This window comes from Pinus tabuliformis, chromosome 3_1, assembly GCF_031772625.1.
Source record: "Pinus tabuliformis cultivar Carrire ecotype Pingquan chromosome 3_1, CPIR1, whole genome shotgun sequence".
NCBI lineage: Eukaryota > Viridiplantae > Streptophyta > Pinopsida > Pinales > Pinaceae > Pinus > Pinus tabuliformis.
The window spans coordinates 155,828,594-155,845,955 of NC_142301.1; the positions used below are offsets into that span (position 1 = coordinate 155,828,594).

Here is a 17,362-nt window from a genome sequence, read left to right on the forward strand (position 1 = left end):
TAAAATATTTAGTTCTAGCACAAAAGATATTGAACATGAGGATTATACGTGACAAAAAGAACAAAAAGTTGCGGTTGTTACAAGAAAAATATATTGAAAAGGTGTTAGACATGTTCAATATCAAGGATGACAAACCAGTTGGTACACCCCTAGCATCACACTTCAAACTTAGTTTCATTTGTGCCCTTATGATGATGAGAATAAGGAGGAAATGAGTAAAATACCTTATGCTTCAACTATTGGTAGCTTGATGTATGCCATGCTATGTACTCGCCCAAATATTGCACATTTAGTGGGAGTAGTGAGCAGGTTCCTTGAAAATCCAAACAAACAACATTGGCAAGCAGTAAAGTGGATTTTGAGGTATCTCAAGGGTATTAGTAATTATTGTTTATGTTTTGGTAATAACAATGTTGTTCTTGAAGGTTACACAGATGCAAAGATGGTTGGAGATGTGGATATTATAAATTCTACCAATGGTTAATCATGTGCTTTTGCAGTTGCAACAGTATCTTGGATGTCTAGCTTACTTAAAGTAGTGGCCCTCTCTACAATAGAGGCATAATACATAGCTTCCATAGAAGCTTGCAAAGAGATGTTGTGGATGCAACAATTTTTAGGAGAGAGGGGAATAAAACAAGGTAAATATTTGTTGCATTGTGATAGTCAAAGTATTATTCATATAGAAAAAACCCAACATATTATTCTAAGAAAAAACATATTGATATTTAATATCACTGGATCCATGAAGTGTTAAATGATGGGTTGTTTCAATTGGAGAAATTACACACTACTGAAAATCTCAGGAAGACTTTGGCGAGGGATAAACAAGAACTTTGTAGAACCTTAACTAGAGTAATGCAAATATGGTTGGGGATGTGGATACTAGAAATTCCACCAATGATTATTTATGTGTTGTTGCAGGTGCAACGGTATCTTGGATGCCCAGATTGCAAAAGGTAGTGACCCTCTCCACAACAGTAGCAAAATACATAACTGTCACAGAAGCTTGCAAAGACATGTTATTGATGCAACGATTTTTAGGAGAGAGAGGGATAAAACGAGAGAAATATTTGTTGCATTGTGATAATTAGAGTGTTATTCATTTAGCAAAAAACCCAACATATCATTCTAAGAAAAATCATATTGATGTCCGTGTTATTCATTTAGAAAAAAACCCAATATATCATTCTAAGACAAAGCATATTGATGTTCGATATCATTGGATCGATGAAGTGTTAAATGATGGGTTGTTACAATTGGAGAAATTACATACTACAAAAAATCGAGATTATATGTTAACGAAGACTTTGGTGAGGGATAAACAAGAACTTTGTAGAACCTTTAGTAGAGTAACGCAAACATGGTAACAATGCATCTTGGGAAAGGGTTAGTGAGGAGAAGAGAAAACAATGTCGAAAACATTCTTCTATTTGGTCTCAAGTGGGAGATTGTTAGGCTTGAGATGAAATCAAAGTCAAAGTTGTTCATGCCCATGGCATTGCCCATGATATTGTAATAAAACCTTTTTTAATAGGGGTGTGGGTAAAAATGGAATCATGGATGAGAAATAAATATGAAGCCATTGAAATTTGATATGTTTTTCATTATTTTAATAGAAATCTACTAAACTCTTTCCTCTTGATTTTTCCCCAATTGAGGTTTTCCACATAGATTTTATTTGTCATTTTATTTATTTTGTTGTCTTTTATCAACAAATGTTCCTCATATTTTGTTGTCTTATAGAGCTTGAGTGGGCTCAATGGTTAAAAGCATGTGTTTTCTCTTAAGAGGTTACAAGTTCAAGAGGGGGATATAGTATGTATGTCTTCCTAGACTTAGCAACCAAAAACGTTACACTGAAATGAACCATTTAGTGTTTGATTGAAATATTTTTTCAACTAATTAATTATATAGTTAAGATAATATTTCTATCTTACATATATATATATATATATATAGACCATACAATTAGTTTTCGAGAAAAACCTTTGCCGTAGTCTAATGAAACAGAAGAATTGCCTCGGAAGTTATGGAAATTCTAGTGATATTTAGAGAAAATCCGACAAGGATTTTTGTAAATCCAAGTTATAGCTGTTAAACTTCAAAATTTTAGGTGTTCTAGACGTTTTTGATGGGGGCTGAATCCATTTCCACCATCAAAAACACTATTCAAACAATTCCTCTACAAAATTTTTTGATTTTTTTGGCTTGAATTCAAGCCACTTTTAGCTGTCCAGACAATTCCTCTGCCTCGGTAGATGACTCCAAAACATTCACCCTGGCCTTAAAAAGGGCTTCCCAAGAAAACCCAGAGTTAGTTCAAATCGAGCTACCAACGTCCACTCAAAATACGAGAGAAGAATAACCATTAATTCAATTTCTCATGTAATATGTAATCTCTTCTATAATGTTTTTAGGATTAGATTTTTCCTTATCGTAGGATCTTCTCTTTAAAATATACCCATTCTTACATAGTGGAGGATCTCATAATCAAACACTGAGATATTTCGTAAACTTTTGTATATAAAATATATATAAAAACTTCTTGGTCCATAAAAAAACACGATGTCCATTACACAAGAAATCATATATGTCCATAAAAATATGATGTCCTTTGCCCCAGAAGTCATATACAGTTGAATACGTAAAAAATTATTGTTGGTGAGAAAAGACATGATGTCCGTGCAATAATATAGAAACAAATCTGACCACTATGCAACTTGCCATTGGAGCAAGGCGGTATTAATATATGAAGCACATAACAGTCAGTAGCAAGACAAAGAACAGACGACATAAGAATGGACATAAAGTCTCCATGTATAACAGTGACAAAGCCCACAAGCCATGAGACTACACTACACACCATGGGATTTGTTGTGGTTGATTTGACAGATGAAGTCATTGCTCTCCCACTGGACAAAGATGGGCAGGAAGTGGTGGAGGAGGTCAATCCTCCTCTGGTTTGGGCACATCATCTTCCGGAGGGACCACATGCCTTTCTTGTCTAATGCCATCCATCTCAAAGGAATTCATCCAATAGCTAATTCAAATCAAGGGATCTTTACTCAAAATGTGGGCATTGCAACTGGATAATGTTACTTAAATTACATTTCCCTACCTTCATTGTAGTATTCCTTCTTTTAAATATATATACTTTGTTATGCTGGTCTTTAATAGAATATATGACTATTAATTTTCTTTTCAATTAGCATTAATTTGTGTCTTGGTTAAATATTGTGCACAATATTCTGAATTAATTTTTTTATTTATATTATTTTGATATTTACTTACTTGATTTGTAATTGATTGGATAAAAAAAAGTTATATTGGAAAACAATATTTCAATACTTTTTAAATCATTTTTATATGTATGATGAAGAAGAAGAAAGTCCACAAATACTAACATGGTCTATCAGACTTTTATGATGATGATGATGTTAATCAGGGTTTAAGAAAGCCCTTATTAACTGAAATTTTTTAATAGTTGATTTCTATGATAAAAAGAAAAGAAAACAATCTTTAGAAATTACTGTGGTTTTGTTGACTTAACAAATCAAAAAAATTAATAATATGACAAATGTTTTAAAAATAAATATAATGATAATTCACATATTAATTTTATTTTTTTATTAATTATAAAAAAATTCTAAAATGTTTTTTTAATTTTTATCTTTTATTATTTTTAAATTTTTCCTATATTTTTTTTATTTATTTTAAATTCAAATATCATTACTTAATTACCACTCTATTTTCAAAATGCAAATTCACATATTGTTCATTCTTATTACAATCTACCCTATTTCTTTTATTTTGTGAAATTTTATATTTTGTAACTTATCCCTTTAAATAATATATAAACTATCCTCATTAGAATGTATAAAAAAATTCCTCCTTGTCCGAAAAAAATCCTCCTTTGTCCAAAAATAACATGATGCCTACTGTACAAGAAGCCATTGACATTGGAATTGAAACAAATCTACCCTATTTCTTTTATTTTGTGAAATTTTATATTTTGTAACTTATCCCTTTAAATAACATATAGACTATCCTCATTGGAATGTATAAAAAATTCCTCCTTGTCCCAAAAAAAAATCCTCCTTTGTCCAAAAATAACATGATGCCTATTGCACAAGAAGCCATTGACATTGGAATTGAAACAAATCTTACCATTAATATAAGTTCTGCTTTGCAGCTTGCCATTGCACCAACGCTATTGATATATGTAGCAGATAACAGTCAACACCAAGACAATACAAAGGCTAGACACCATACGAACAGACTTAAGACTCCATGGGGGAGATAAAGATAACGGTGACCTGCAAGCCATGAAACTAGACTAGAGGCCATGGGAGATGAAAGGAATTGGTTCTTGCTTCTTCTCCCATCAAACAAAGCTGGGAAGTCAATCCTCCTCTGGCTTCGGTATATCATCTTCTGGAGGGTCAGCCAGTGCCCACATGCCCTTCTCATCCACCACCATCCCCTTGTTCTTTTCAACCCACCACGACGCCGGAATGAGGCACTCGTCCTTGAGAAAATCACACGATTTGTTCACCAGCGCCACGCTCCGATTCCCCTCAAACTTCAACGCCTTATCCGCCCCTTGCCACCCCGCCACGATGTGGAGGTGAGCCTGCAGGTTGTGCCAATCGCTAGGGTTCTTCGAATCCTTCAGAAACGGAGACTTGCGCGTGTCAATCTCCAACTGACTCCCCACATGCTCGAACCTCAGAAATTTTCCGGGATAGTGCGGGATGAGGTCCAGCACATTCACTACCCGGAGAACACGCAGCTCCGGCAGAGCCTCGAACATCTTCTTGAAGGCCGCGTTTCCAACGCCGGGGCATCCAACAACGAACGCAGTCACCGGAATGTTGGGTTTCCCAGGAACGGAGCTCAATCCGCTCTGCACAATATCGAAGCCGCTCAGAATTGCGAGGGCCGCGCCCAGGCTGTGGCCAACCAAAGTGATACTAACTTCCTCGTCCTTGTAGAGCTCGAGAAGCCGCTTGATCTCCGCCAAGAACTGTTCCCTGGCGCTGGTTTTAGTAAATGGAGACTTGGGGTCCGTTGAAGTGTAGATAACGAACCATCCATTCATCACTTTCGGCTCCTCTTCCTTGCCACGGTGTAGCACTCTGTCGTACCAATGGCGCTCCTGGTCGTGGCCGTGGCGGTGGCTTAGCTGTTGAGAAAGAATGGGGGCGATGGAGACGAGCGTGGGATTGAAGACATCGGACCACTCCAGATCGCGTATCGTTCCTCTCCAAGCGACCACGATTTCGCGCCTCCCGAGCCTCTGCTTCCCTCGCTCCGTGGCCACTGCCACGTAGCCGATCCAGTTGGATTCTCGGCTCCAGGCCTCCCTGGACAAGGACTTGAGCATGAAGGCTTGAGGGAGCTCAAAGCGTGACGTGGCGTAGAGGAAACGGGTGACTTGGTAGTCCCAGTCATCGTCCCCTGTGGCGAGTGAAACTTTGTGGAAGAAATGGTTCTTGCCATACCTGCTGCTGCCACAGAACTTGGAGTGGGGATCGCTGTTGAAGGCATCGTAGGTGGCCTGCGTGAGGTCTCCATATAGGAGTATGGCTTCTCTCACATCGTTGTCCAGCGGGTGGAGCAGCCCTTCCCAGTTATGGCTGCCCTGAACGGCCCTCCATTTCACATTCCCGTTCTCGCTTTCTGCCATTCCCAGAGTTTTGCTGCTCAAGAAGCTTCTTGCTTTTCAGATGTGTGGTGTGGGTCGATTTATGAACACTATCTATAGACATACATACGCTGGACTTTGTTGTGAGTAGCATATTATCGAATTTTGGTTTTTACCGACAATTTTTGTGGTGCATGCCATAGTTAGCAATGGGAGCCATCATCCAGATTTCAATGATAAAAAGAGGCTTATCTTTTTGGGTGGGGAATTTTATTTTAATCATTTTTTATTCAGCTGAGAAGTTTATTATACAGTCTAGTCTGATGTGTAAAGGTGTTTGTCCGGTATCAAAATTGAAATTTTGTTTATATGGCCAAAATAATATAAAAATCTAAAATCTAAAAAAAACAATTTAATAACTATACAAAACATTTAAATAATGTCCATTTGTAAAAAAATTTACATGTGAAGAAATTGGATCCTCTAGACTCATATTAAATCTTTATTTAAAATGGATCTATGCTAGTAATATTATATTTTAAAGTGTTCATTTGTTGTTTGAGAAATTAAAATATTAAAATATTCATTTGTTTTCCGGAAATTAGAATATTGGCATTGCTCCCATGTTCTTTGTCCTTGGAAAATGCATGATCAAAATTTTAAAAAAGAAATTACATAACAAAGCCATAGTTTAAGTAAAACTAAGATTTTCACTGATTGAATTGGCCTATGCGAATTAGAGAACAAACAAGCCAAAAGCTTATAAAAGTTCAAAAATTAAGAAGGTTATGGGGACTCCACTTTGATATGCGTATTTTTAGCTTGATGAGTTGCTATGAGGCTTGTCTTCTTTGTTATGTTAGGTTAAATCACCGTATTTGGTGAATAAAATTGATTAAATTTGAAATTCTTTTGATTTCATTCATAGGGTAATTTATTCCATGAATTTGATTAAATTTCAAATTTTCTTAATTTCAATCTTTAGCCAATTTTTCCATGAGATTTACAAATCTCAAGCCGCAACCCACACACAAACATAAATAGTTTTAAGAAATTCATTTAAAATTCTATGAATAATTTCAAAAAATTCATCTAAAATTTTATTGAAATTTATTTCAAGTTCATTAAGGAATCGCATAAGATTCAAAGGCGTCCTTGACAATAAAATACTAAATGCTAAAACCTACCCACTTAAGAAAAAGAAAAATATTCAAGTTACCTACATTAATGAAATGTTGTCTCTAAATGTCAAACTTAACAACTAGGGAGAGACCAATACGGGTTAAGTTAGTTATGAGAAGAGCACAGAGTAGTGTTGTTAATTTACATAAAATACTACTTGCTTTTTTTAATAATATTTTTTCATTTTATATGTTTATCTTTATCTTTATTTTGGCAATTTTGATTTAAAATTTTATTGAAATTCATTTCAAGTTCATTAAAGAATCACATAAAATTCAAAGATGTCCTTAATAAAATAAAAAACAATAAAATACTAAACACACACACACACACATATATATCCAGGTTACCTACATTAATGAAATGTTGTCTCTAAATGTCAAACTTGACAACCAGGGAGAAGGAGGAAGAGACCAATATGGGTTAAGTTAGTTATGAGAGGACTACAGAGTAGTGTGTTAATTTACATAAAACACTACTTGTTTTTTTAATAATATTTAGTGTGTTAATTTACATAAAACACTACTTGTTTTTTTTTTTAAATATTTTTTCATTTTTTATTTTGTTTTAGCAATTGTGATATGTAGTGTTGTTAATTTACATAAACACTACTTGTCTTTTTAATAATATTTAGTGTGTTAATTTACATAAAACATTACTTGTTTTTTGAATAATATTTTTTCATTTTTTATTTTGTTTTAGCAATTTTGATATGTTAATTTTTTATTTACACGAAACACACTTAAATTATATAAATTTATATATTTATAAAAGTTATAATAAAAATGTAATATTTCAATAAAATATAAAAGTTAAATATTCAAAACAAGTTACATATCTAATCTAAAAAAACATTTTAATCTTTAAATTTTGTTGTCATTTATTATTTTTAAAAGTGTGTGTTAATTTTTTATTTATACTATAGAAATTTAAATTATATATATATATATATATAAGTGTAAGATTTCAATAAAATGACGATGACAAAGACGATGATGATTAGTGTCCTCTAAGACCTATGTGATCTATTAGACCTTAAGAAAGTAAAATAATTAATTTACATTCTTTAACATTTTATTTCTGTGATCGAAAAGAAGGTAGATAAGCATTCCAAGATCCTCGTGGTTTTGTTGAATTAACAAGTCAATAAGGTTGGTAGTGTGGCAAAGATCATGGAAATTAAAACAAATTTGAGTAATATCTAGGCAATCCAAGAGAGAGTGTTTTTCATCTTCAACCATCTTAGTATCACAAAGGTAACAAACTCTTTCGTCCCAAGATGTTTTGGGAATTAACAATGCCTGGTTTCACTTTGGAGTTCATGAGAATTAGTTCTTATCTTGGAAATGTTCATTTTCTTTAGCACTAGTCAAGACGGAAAGATAATTCCAATTTACGAGATTGAGTTCATCACCTCCTTACAATACCTTAGCTTCATTTTTCCCTTTGTCTCCTCATCGTCCCACAACTTATCCTTAAATTTGGAAGTAATAATATTTTTAATATTATCATTTTTCTTCAATATGATCTCCTCCTTTACCCCCTAAATGTCTAGCCAAGACTGAGCATCCTTATGCCAGACTAGCTTGAGCTGGAGGTGGGGGTTTTGGCTAGAGTTAAAAGCAATTTTAGGATACCTCTTGGATTCCATATTGTATAACTTCTTCTTATACATGAGATACCTAGTCATAGTCATGCTTTCAATGGAGGAAATGCCAACTTCAATCAAGAGGATAGGGTAGGGAGTATTTCCTTTAATCTTGAGGTTGTAGATTATAAATTTCTTTTGGATAAGCTCAAACCCCAAACCTCACATCCATATAAAATAACAGAGTGAGAAGAGTCTCAAAGAGGAACTTATTGTTACTCCATACCCAAAGATCTGTCAACTTACAATTGTTTTCAAGCCCATAATAAGCTTTTCAGCCTCTAATTATCATTTTCTCAATGATATAATTGCAATTGAGCTAATGATGAATGTTGATTCTCAGATATTTTTATGAAGACATTTTCTCCAAGTAGATAATATCATAAATCATAAACAACCTACAATTCATTTTACAAGAAAGAAGGAAGATTGATCTCATACTTCTGAGGTCTTTTAGGTGATCTTTACCTCTTGCAATTTATTTTATATAGAAAGTCTAACATTCATGTCTAGTACCAATAGTTGAAATTCAGAGAAAGCTTGTTGATTTAATCATATCAAATTGTCCTAGAAGAATTCATAATTGTTGTTTGATCTCATTCAACAATGTAAACTTTGAAACGGGAACTGATACTGTTACCCGTTTCGTAGAGATAGCAAAAAATGACCCGATTTTCAAAAGTGGTGATGCAGAATACACATGTTTTTTTTAGAACATGGTTTTTGGAACTTTAATTTTTTTTCATGTTCAAGGATGAAATCAAGTTTTAGAATGGTAGTGATTTTCATGCTGATTTTAAAAAGTGAGTATTCTGCATCACACCCTTTTTTTAAAAGACCTATTTTTTTACTTTAAATTTTCTAGTGTGTGAAATGTAAATAATTATTTCGTAACCCTTTTTTTAAAAGACCTATTTTTTGACTTTAAATTTTCTAATGTATGAAATGTAAATAATTATTTCGTAAATTTAATAATTTTGGAAGTGATCTTCTTCTTCATATTTTCTAGTTTTTATTTTTTTTATTTTTATTTTTGTAGTGGGGCTTTTATTGATTTGCATATTTAAAGAAGAAGGTCGATATTTTACATTTTCGATATTCTACATATTTATACATCATTAATTAAATTTTCAATCCACATGAAATAATTGTCTCTAAAAAACAAATATAAAAATATATATATAAAAGACAAAAACAAAAAATAAAAAATGTTAAAAAAAAATTATATCATAAACCATAAAAAAATTTGGAAAAAAAAAACAATTATAAAAAAAATATATATATATATATATAATTAAGTAAGTAAATATTGAGAAATAATATATATATATATATATATATATATATATATATATATAAACAAAAACTAGGAAAAAAAAAATAGAAACAAACTAGTTTAAAGAAAAAAATGGAAAAATAACGAAAAAAAAATTAAAAAACTAGTGAAATTAATATTTAAAAAAAAAAAAAACAAAAAATGTAAAAAAAAAAAAAAAAATCTCACAAACCATAAAGAATTTGGAAAAAAGAAACAAAATATATATATATATATATATATATATATAAGTAGAAATAGAGAAATTAAAAAAAACATTAGAAAAAAGTAGGAAAAAAAATAAAAATAAAAATAAAAACAAACTAGTTTTAAAAAAAAATAGAAAATTAACGAAAAAAATAAAAAAAACTAGTAAAATTAATATTAAAAAAACAAAAATTAAATTAAATTATAAAAAAAATAAACCCAAAAAAATGGTTATTTTTTATTAAAAAAAACAAAAATACAATTATCTTTTATTAAATATAACTATTTTATTTAAAACTAAATAAATAAATTTTTTTTTTTTAACAATCTTGTCTTTTATTAAAAAAAAAAAATTAACATTTATTATTATTATTATTTTTTAATTTAAAAATTCAAATTATTAAAACTACATTTTATATTTTCAAAAAAAAAAAAAAAAATTAAACCTATATTTTATGTTTAAAAAAAAAAAAAAAATTTAAATTTACATTTTTTTTTAAACCATCTTTTTTTAATTAAAAAAAAAAAAATTATAATGTTTTTTTAAACAATATGTTATTTATTTTAAAATATAAATCATAAAAAAAAAAAAACTAATTTTTTTAAAACAAATTTTAATTTTTTAATTTAAAATTTAAAAAATTAATAAATTTTTTTTTAATTAATATATTAAAAAAATTAGTTATAATTGTTATATAAAAAAATTAAAAAATATCATTAAAGTTTTTTTATTTTTTATTTATTAATTTTTTTTTTAAACATATTAAATTTTTTTATTAAATATTAATGTTTTAATTAAAAAATAAAAAAACGGCGCAGCCCTTGGGCCCCGGCCGCGCCACCAGCGGGCGGCGGGAGCGGCTCGTCGATTCCCGGAATCGACGAGCCCCTCCGGCCGCCCGCTGGTGGCGTAGCCGGGGGCCCAAGAGGCTGCCACCTGAACATTTTGATGGCTGAAACCTGGTATTGATTCCTGAAGGAAATGGGGGAATCGACGAGCCCCTCCGGCCGCCCGCTGGTGGCGCAGCCGGGGGCCCAAGGGGCTGCCACCTGAACATTTTGATGGCTGAAACCTGGTATTGATTCCTGAAGGAAATGGCTCCTGATCACTAGCCTCCTGATCCTCAGAGTAAAATAGAATAGGACGGCAACGCTTATCCTCATTCATCAAGCTAGAATTTTGAAAATGTGCCACAAGAGCAGCTTTTCCTTGTATTCGAGCATATGCAAGAGAAGCAACCTTTTCACTGTTGAACTTCTCCCATTTCTTTCCATTGAATCCCTGATAGAAATGGATGATATGAGATGGAGATGTCATATTTATAAAAGCATAGCCCACCGTTGCATTTATTCTTAAAATCAATTGGCAGGTAAAGGAAATCATAAGTGCCTCCATGTTGTTCATCAATAGCTGCCAGTAGCATCTTAGAAGTGTACTTATTTGGAATATTCTTTATCATAAGTGTTGTTCGGGTATCTTCACCCCGGGAAATTTTATCTACATCAAGTTGAAACTGCTTCTTGTTTTCTACTTGATTCATGTAATTGCTGCCACTCCCACTTCTTCCTTGTTCATTTAAATCTTCTCCATTGCTGGATATTGATCCTAAAACCCCACATTCTGCAAACATGTTGACTCTGGACTGTGAAGGCATGGATCCAAAACTTCGAGACCCACTTTCAAGACTTACATGTGTTGCAAGAGGAGAACAGCCATTTAGAACACCATGCATGCCAGAATTCATCAAACGGCTTTCACTTGCAGAACTTAAGCTCATGGTGCCACATGCTCTAGGATATACAAAAGATGTAGTAGGTGACTCTGTTAAATAACCAAGCTAACCTTCTATAGACCGATTCCCTGAGGGAGCAGATCCAGCATGATAATTATGAAGTGGTATTGGAACAGAATTTCCATTGGATCCCTGTCCTCCAGAATACAGATAGCCATGGGGATAAGCGTAACTACTTAAATCAAATGAATGACCAAGACATGGTGTGCGCCATCCAGGATTCTGTATATGATGAGTGTAAGGACTTGGACTGCCCCACAAACGCTGAGAACCTGCCAAATCACAACTTCCACCAGAGCTTTTATTTGCCTGATCATATGCTGAATTGCTGGAAATATCCATTTCTTCATGTCGTCCAACGGGAGTGGAACTTGTCAGTACTGGTACAGTTACTCTGTTATAATGCATTAACTGCATGATCCTTGTATTTTGTTCTGGTAAAGAATGTGAATCGTGAAGATGGCCAATATTTTCCATACTGTTTATGAATGACACTGGATCAGTGTAACTAGGCTGCCTCATCCCATTGCTAGTACTTCCAAATTTGGACAAAGGGGATACCACAGGTGGAATGCTTCTAGCCAATGCCGGTACAGGTTTGTTAGCTCCACTGCCCGGTGAATGCTCAAAACTTCGGAGAGAACCAGTGTCACTGGGATAGCTAAAATGTGCCCAAGGACCTGAAGGTGAATTAATTGGCGAGAAGCCAACTTGTTGCCGATAATTGTTAATTTCATCATGCTCCAGATCCATGCCCAGCTGTTTTGTTATAGTTGAGCAGTTCCCAAGCATTGGAAGCACACTCCGTCGTGTTCCTCCAGGGCGACTCGGTTCAAGCTTAATGCGCTTCCCAGCAATATCACTACGGTTTAAAGCACGAAGGGCTGAATCAGCAGCTCTCACATCATAGAATTCAATAAATTTGTGGTGTCGTTTGTGTGGTGTCTCTCTTATCTCTTTGACTTCTCCATAAGCACCAAAAATCACACGGAGATCATCGTTTGTTACAAAGGGATCAAGATTAAACACAAGTGTTCCTTGATTTACATCCTTATCTGAAGGATTGTCCTTTGGAATTGAAAAATGAATATCAAGTTTGCGTCGGCGTAGTGGTTTGTTTTGTAAAGCTCGCATTGCACTTCGAGCAGCACGAATATCATAATAAGATATCATAACAAAACCACGATGCTTACATGCAGTGTAAAGAGTCCTGATATCACCGTGTTGCTCAAATAAGGCACGGAGCTCAAAATCCTTCACGTTACTATTAATATTTCTCACAAATAATGTTCTAGACGGATGCTCACCATAAGGATGCTCTCCTGCAATAGTTCCAGACCCATTTGAAATACTATGATGAACCATATCAACCCCTGTACTGTCTGATATTCTTGCCTTGGCCAAGTGTGCATTTGGAACTTGAGAATCAGAATCGCAGCCCCTTGGGCCCCCGGCCGCACCACCAGCGGGCGGCCGAGGGGCCCAAGGGGCGCGCAGTTTTTTTATTTTTTAATTAAAACATTAATATTTAATAAAAAAATTTAATATTTTAAAAAAATAAAATTAATAAATAAAAAATAAAAAAACTTTAATAATATTTTTTAATTTTTTTATATAACAATTATAATTAATTTTTTTAATATATTAATTTAAAAAAAAAAATTATTAATTTTTTAAATTTTAAATTAAAAAATTAAAATTTGTTTTAAAAAAATTAAATTTTTTTTATGATTTATATTTTAAAATAAATAACATATTGTTTTGAAACAAAAGTTATAAAAAAAAATTAAAATTTAATTTTGATTAAAATATTTTAATGAATTATTTTATTAATTTTTTTTAATAAATTAAAATTTAATAATTTTTATTGCTACCGTTTAATGAATTTTTTCTTTCAAATTAAAAAAAAAAAAAAATTTACATTTAAAAAAAAAAAATTATCTTTAATTTTTTTTTGTTTGTTTTTAAATAAATAATGAAAATTTAATAAAAAAATTTATTTATTTATTTATTTATTCTTAAATCAAAAAGACTTTTTTTTGTAAGTTGAAAATGTTCTTTAATTTTTTATTTTTTTTATTGAAAAATACCTATATTTTTAAAATTTCGATATTTTTTTAGTTTTTTTTTTTTTAATAATTTGAGCTTATTTTTGTCTTTTTATTTTTTTCTACATGTTTTTAATATTAATTTTACTAGTCTTTAATTTTATTTTTTTGTTAATTTTCTATTTTTGTTTAATCTAGTTTGGTTTTTTTTTTTTTTTTTTTGGGCTAGTTTTTGTTAATGATTTTTTTAATCTTTATATTTTTACTTACTTAAATTTATATATATAATTTTTTTATTTTTTTATTTTTTTTTTTCAAATTCTTTTATGATTAAACAAATTTTTTTTTAATATTTTTTATTTATATTTTGTCTCATATATATGTATTTTTACATTTATTTTTTAAGTAATCATCATTTTAATCTTAATTTCACTAATTTTTATTTTTTATTTTTGATTAATTTTCCATTTTTTTTTTTAAATCTAGTTTGTTTTTAATTTTAATTTTTTTTAGTTTTTTTTTTAATGTTTTTTTTTTTTATTTTTCTATTGTTACCTATTTAATTTTATAGTTTTTTAAATGTGTTTTTTCTTTTTTTCCCAAATTTTTTTATGGTTTACATATTTGTTTTTTCCCCAATTTTTTTAGATATGTTTTTTTTACTATTTATTTGTTTATAATTTGTAATTTTTTTCTAGTTTTTTAATTCTTATTTTTTATAGATTAATTTTGTTTTGTTGTTTTTTTTTTATACATTTTACATTTTTATGATTGATTTTATTTTTGATGTTTGATTTTTTTTGTTTTGTGTTTTTTATTTTATGTTTTGTTTTTAGTATATATTTTTATTTATGTTTCGTTATTTTTATTTTTTATTCTTTTGTTTTGTGTTTTTTCATTGTTTTAATTTTTATTTTTATTTTTATTTTTTGAAATTTTAATGTTTTTCGGGGTCATGATAAAATATTTTATGCTATTATTTTGAAATGTTGAAATTTCACCCTTGAAAAAAAAATTGTTATCCCAGCATCAACACTTTTCGTTTTGAGGGTGCTTTTTGCACAAAATTTACCATTGAGAAAAAAAAAAAATGTTATTCGAACATCAACACTTCATTTTGAGGGCGTTTTTTGGACAATTTTTGCACCAAAATTTGGTTTTCACCGTCATTTTTAAAACATGTTGAAAATTTAGCTTGGAAAAAAAAAAAGTGTTATTCCAGCATCAACACTTTTCATTTTTAGCACTGTTTTTGATGTTTTTTCGGGGTTTTTTGGCGAGAGTTCCCGTTTTGAGTTTATAGTTCCCGTTTCAAAGTTTACATTGTTATTCTTACTCTCTAAGTGTTTCTGCATGATTCCATAACATCATAAACACTTTGAATTGAAAACTAGTCAATAGTTCTTGGTGGAACTAGCCACACATAAGGTTGTACTCATATTTATTAATAAAAAACCAATCATTTTAGCCCACTTTATGTGCATATATTTCAAAAAAATTCAATATCTCATGATCAGTATTAGCTGAAATTTATTTAAGTTTTTATGGCAAATTTTTTAGGTGTTTCCATAGCCTTGTGGCTCCCATAACGCCAATTTTATCATTGTTTATAAATTTATTTTACTTCAGCTTCATGTTGCTCATGAATTTTTCATATGTTGTAGTATATTGTACATATGCACATGCTTTCTCTTTGTTGCTACAATAATCTGTAAATATTCCATTTATGTTATATTCTTTAATCATGTACATTTTAATTTATTTGTTGTCTTTGTTGTAATATAAATACTAAACTAGTCACTAGAGATAGGGTGTAAAACACCGGGCATAATCCCATTATTTCACACCGCTGGCGAGAATCAAGGGTTTGATGGAGAAGTCCAAAAACTCCCCTCATCAACAATTTCCTCACACACAAAAAACTAGACTAAGTATATTATGTATAACTAATATAATTACAATTGTTGAAAATAGCAATAAGAAATGTTAAAAATAGCATCTAGAAATTCCAATTTAATTTGTCCTTGAATTAAATTGTAATTCTTTTCTCATAGAAACTTGTAATAGTTAAGTTGACTTAGTTAACTTAAGAGTTTGAAGTTTGAAGTCTATCTGAAGTCATGTAAATGTGATCCCTAAGTTTTAGGGGTCCAAATTGAGTTTATTTGAGTTGTAATTAGATAACTCAATTTGACTAAGTTATAGGTAGTTAAACTAGTTCTAATTGTTTGTGGAACTAGTAGAGGTCTAGTAGTGAGTTGGTGCATTGGTGCATCCTCAGTGCTACTCCAGCTAACTGAAGATCTACTCAAGAGAAACTCATGCATGTGAGTTCAAAGGAAGACCTAGTTGAGACTAGAGTGCAGGGACATTGTACTATCAGTTGTATTATTTTCCGAGTTGTACAGATCATGCATGCAATTAGAGAAAGACCTCAGTTTGGATTGTGTAGTTATGGAAGAAGGATTTTGTCATTAAATAGAGGTTAATTCCTCTAGGAACTGCGCAAGGAAATAGGAGCTCACTAGGCAGAAGAAATCGGCTAAGTGTTGGTCAATGCGAGATTTTGAGGCAGAGAGTTGAGCATACTTGTGCGGAATTGTTCTTGTGAGAACAAGGTTCGTATTATCACTCAGATTTCTAATTAATGCAATAGATAGTCGAGGTTTTGAGCAATGGTTTTCCCCAGAGAAATAATTGTGTTATGTGTCTTTGATTATCTTCCTCTTGTCGATTATTGTTTTCATCAATTCTTGGTTTCCGTTTTTTAAAGAGTAGAGTAGATTCTTGTCTTGTGTTTTAGTACATTACATGAGCTATGAATCTATAGGAAAATCGACAACAATAGGTTATGACTCTATTACATAGATTTCACAAGTTGTTATCAGATCTTAATACTCTATTATATATCGATTTCACAAGTTTTTATTAGATATTAATTGTTCTTAGTTTAGAAGGATCTCAACCATCCCTAACTACCTCTATTTATACTATATTATAAGCCTATTAAATTAGTTAGGTTCATATTATGTGACATTATTACATTGATGTAAGCATTTAAATGCAACAACCTTTTTAAATTCTTACATTATGGAATAAACAAGAATATACTAACTAAAATAGAATTCAGCATTCCTCATAAGCTTAATCTTTCAAATAGTTGCTAAACCAGTAAGACTCCTTTACATTGGTCCCTATCCCATCAACATGTATAACATCCTAGTTGTAATCCAAGTTTCCTAGCATCATTAGACACCATTAACACTTGAAATGTCTTGTAACCCTTGTAAAGATATGATGTTGAACTTCCATAATGTGGATCTCCTCTAAACTATTAGACAACAATCCACACATACATTTCTCATAACCCCAATGAGGTATAGTTTCTCTGATCCAGTAGCATCTTAGACTTGTTGAACAATTATCTATCTTCTAATGTACCCCTCCCTGTCATCAAAATTTGGGTTTCTTAAAATGAAAGTCTATGTAAGCTCTTTATCGAATACAACACAACTAGTG

The 17,362-nt window shown here is 31.2% G+C and overlaps 2 pseudogenes; both read right to left on the reverse strand.

Annotated features, from left to right (window-relative positions):
* Positions 1-4,142: 4,142 nt before the first annotated feature.
* On the reverse strand, positions 4,143-5,790 carry LOC149186263 (phospholipase A1-IIdelta pseudogene; annotated as a pseudogene).
* Positions 5,791-6,865: 1,075 nt separating this feature from the next.
* On the reverse strand, positions 6,866-13,213 carry LOC149186264 (protein MEI2-like 2 pseudogene; annotated as a pseudogene).
* Positions 13,214-17,362: the final 4,149 nt, after the last annotated feature.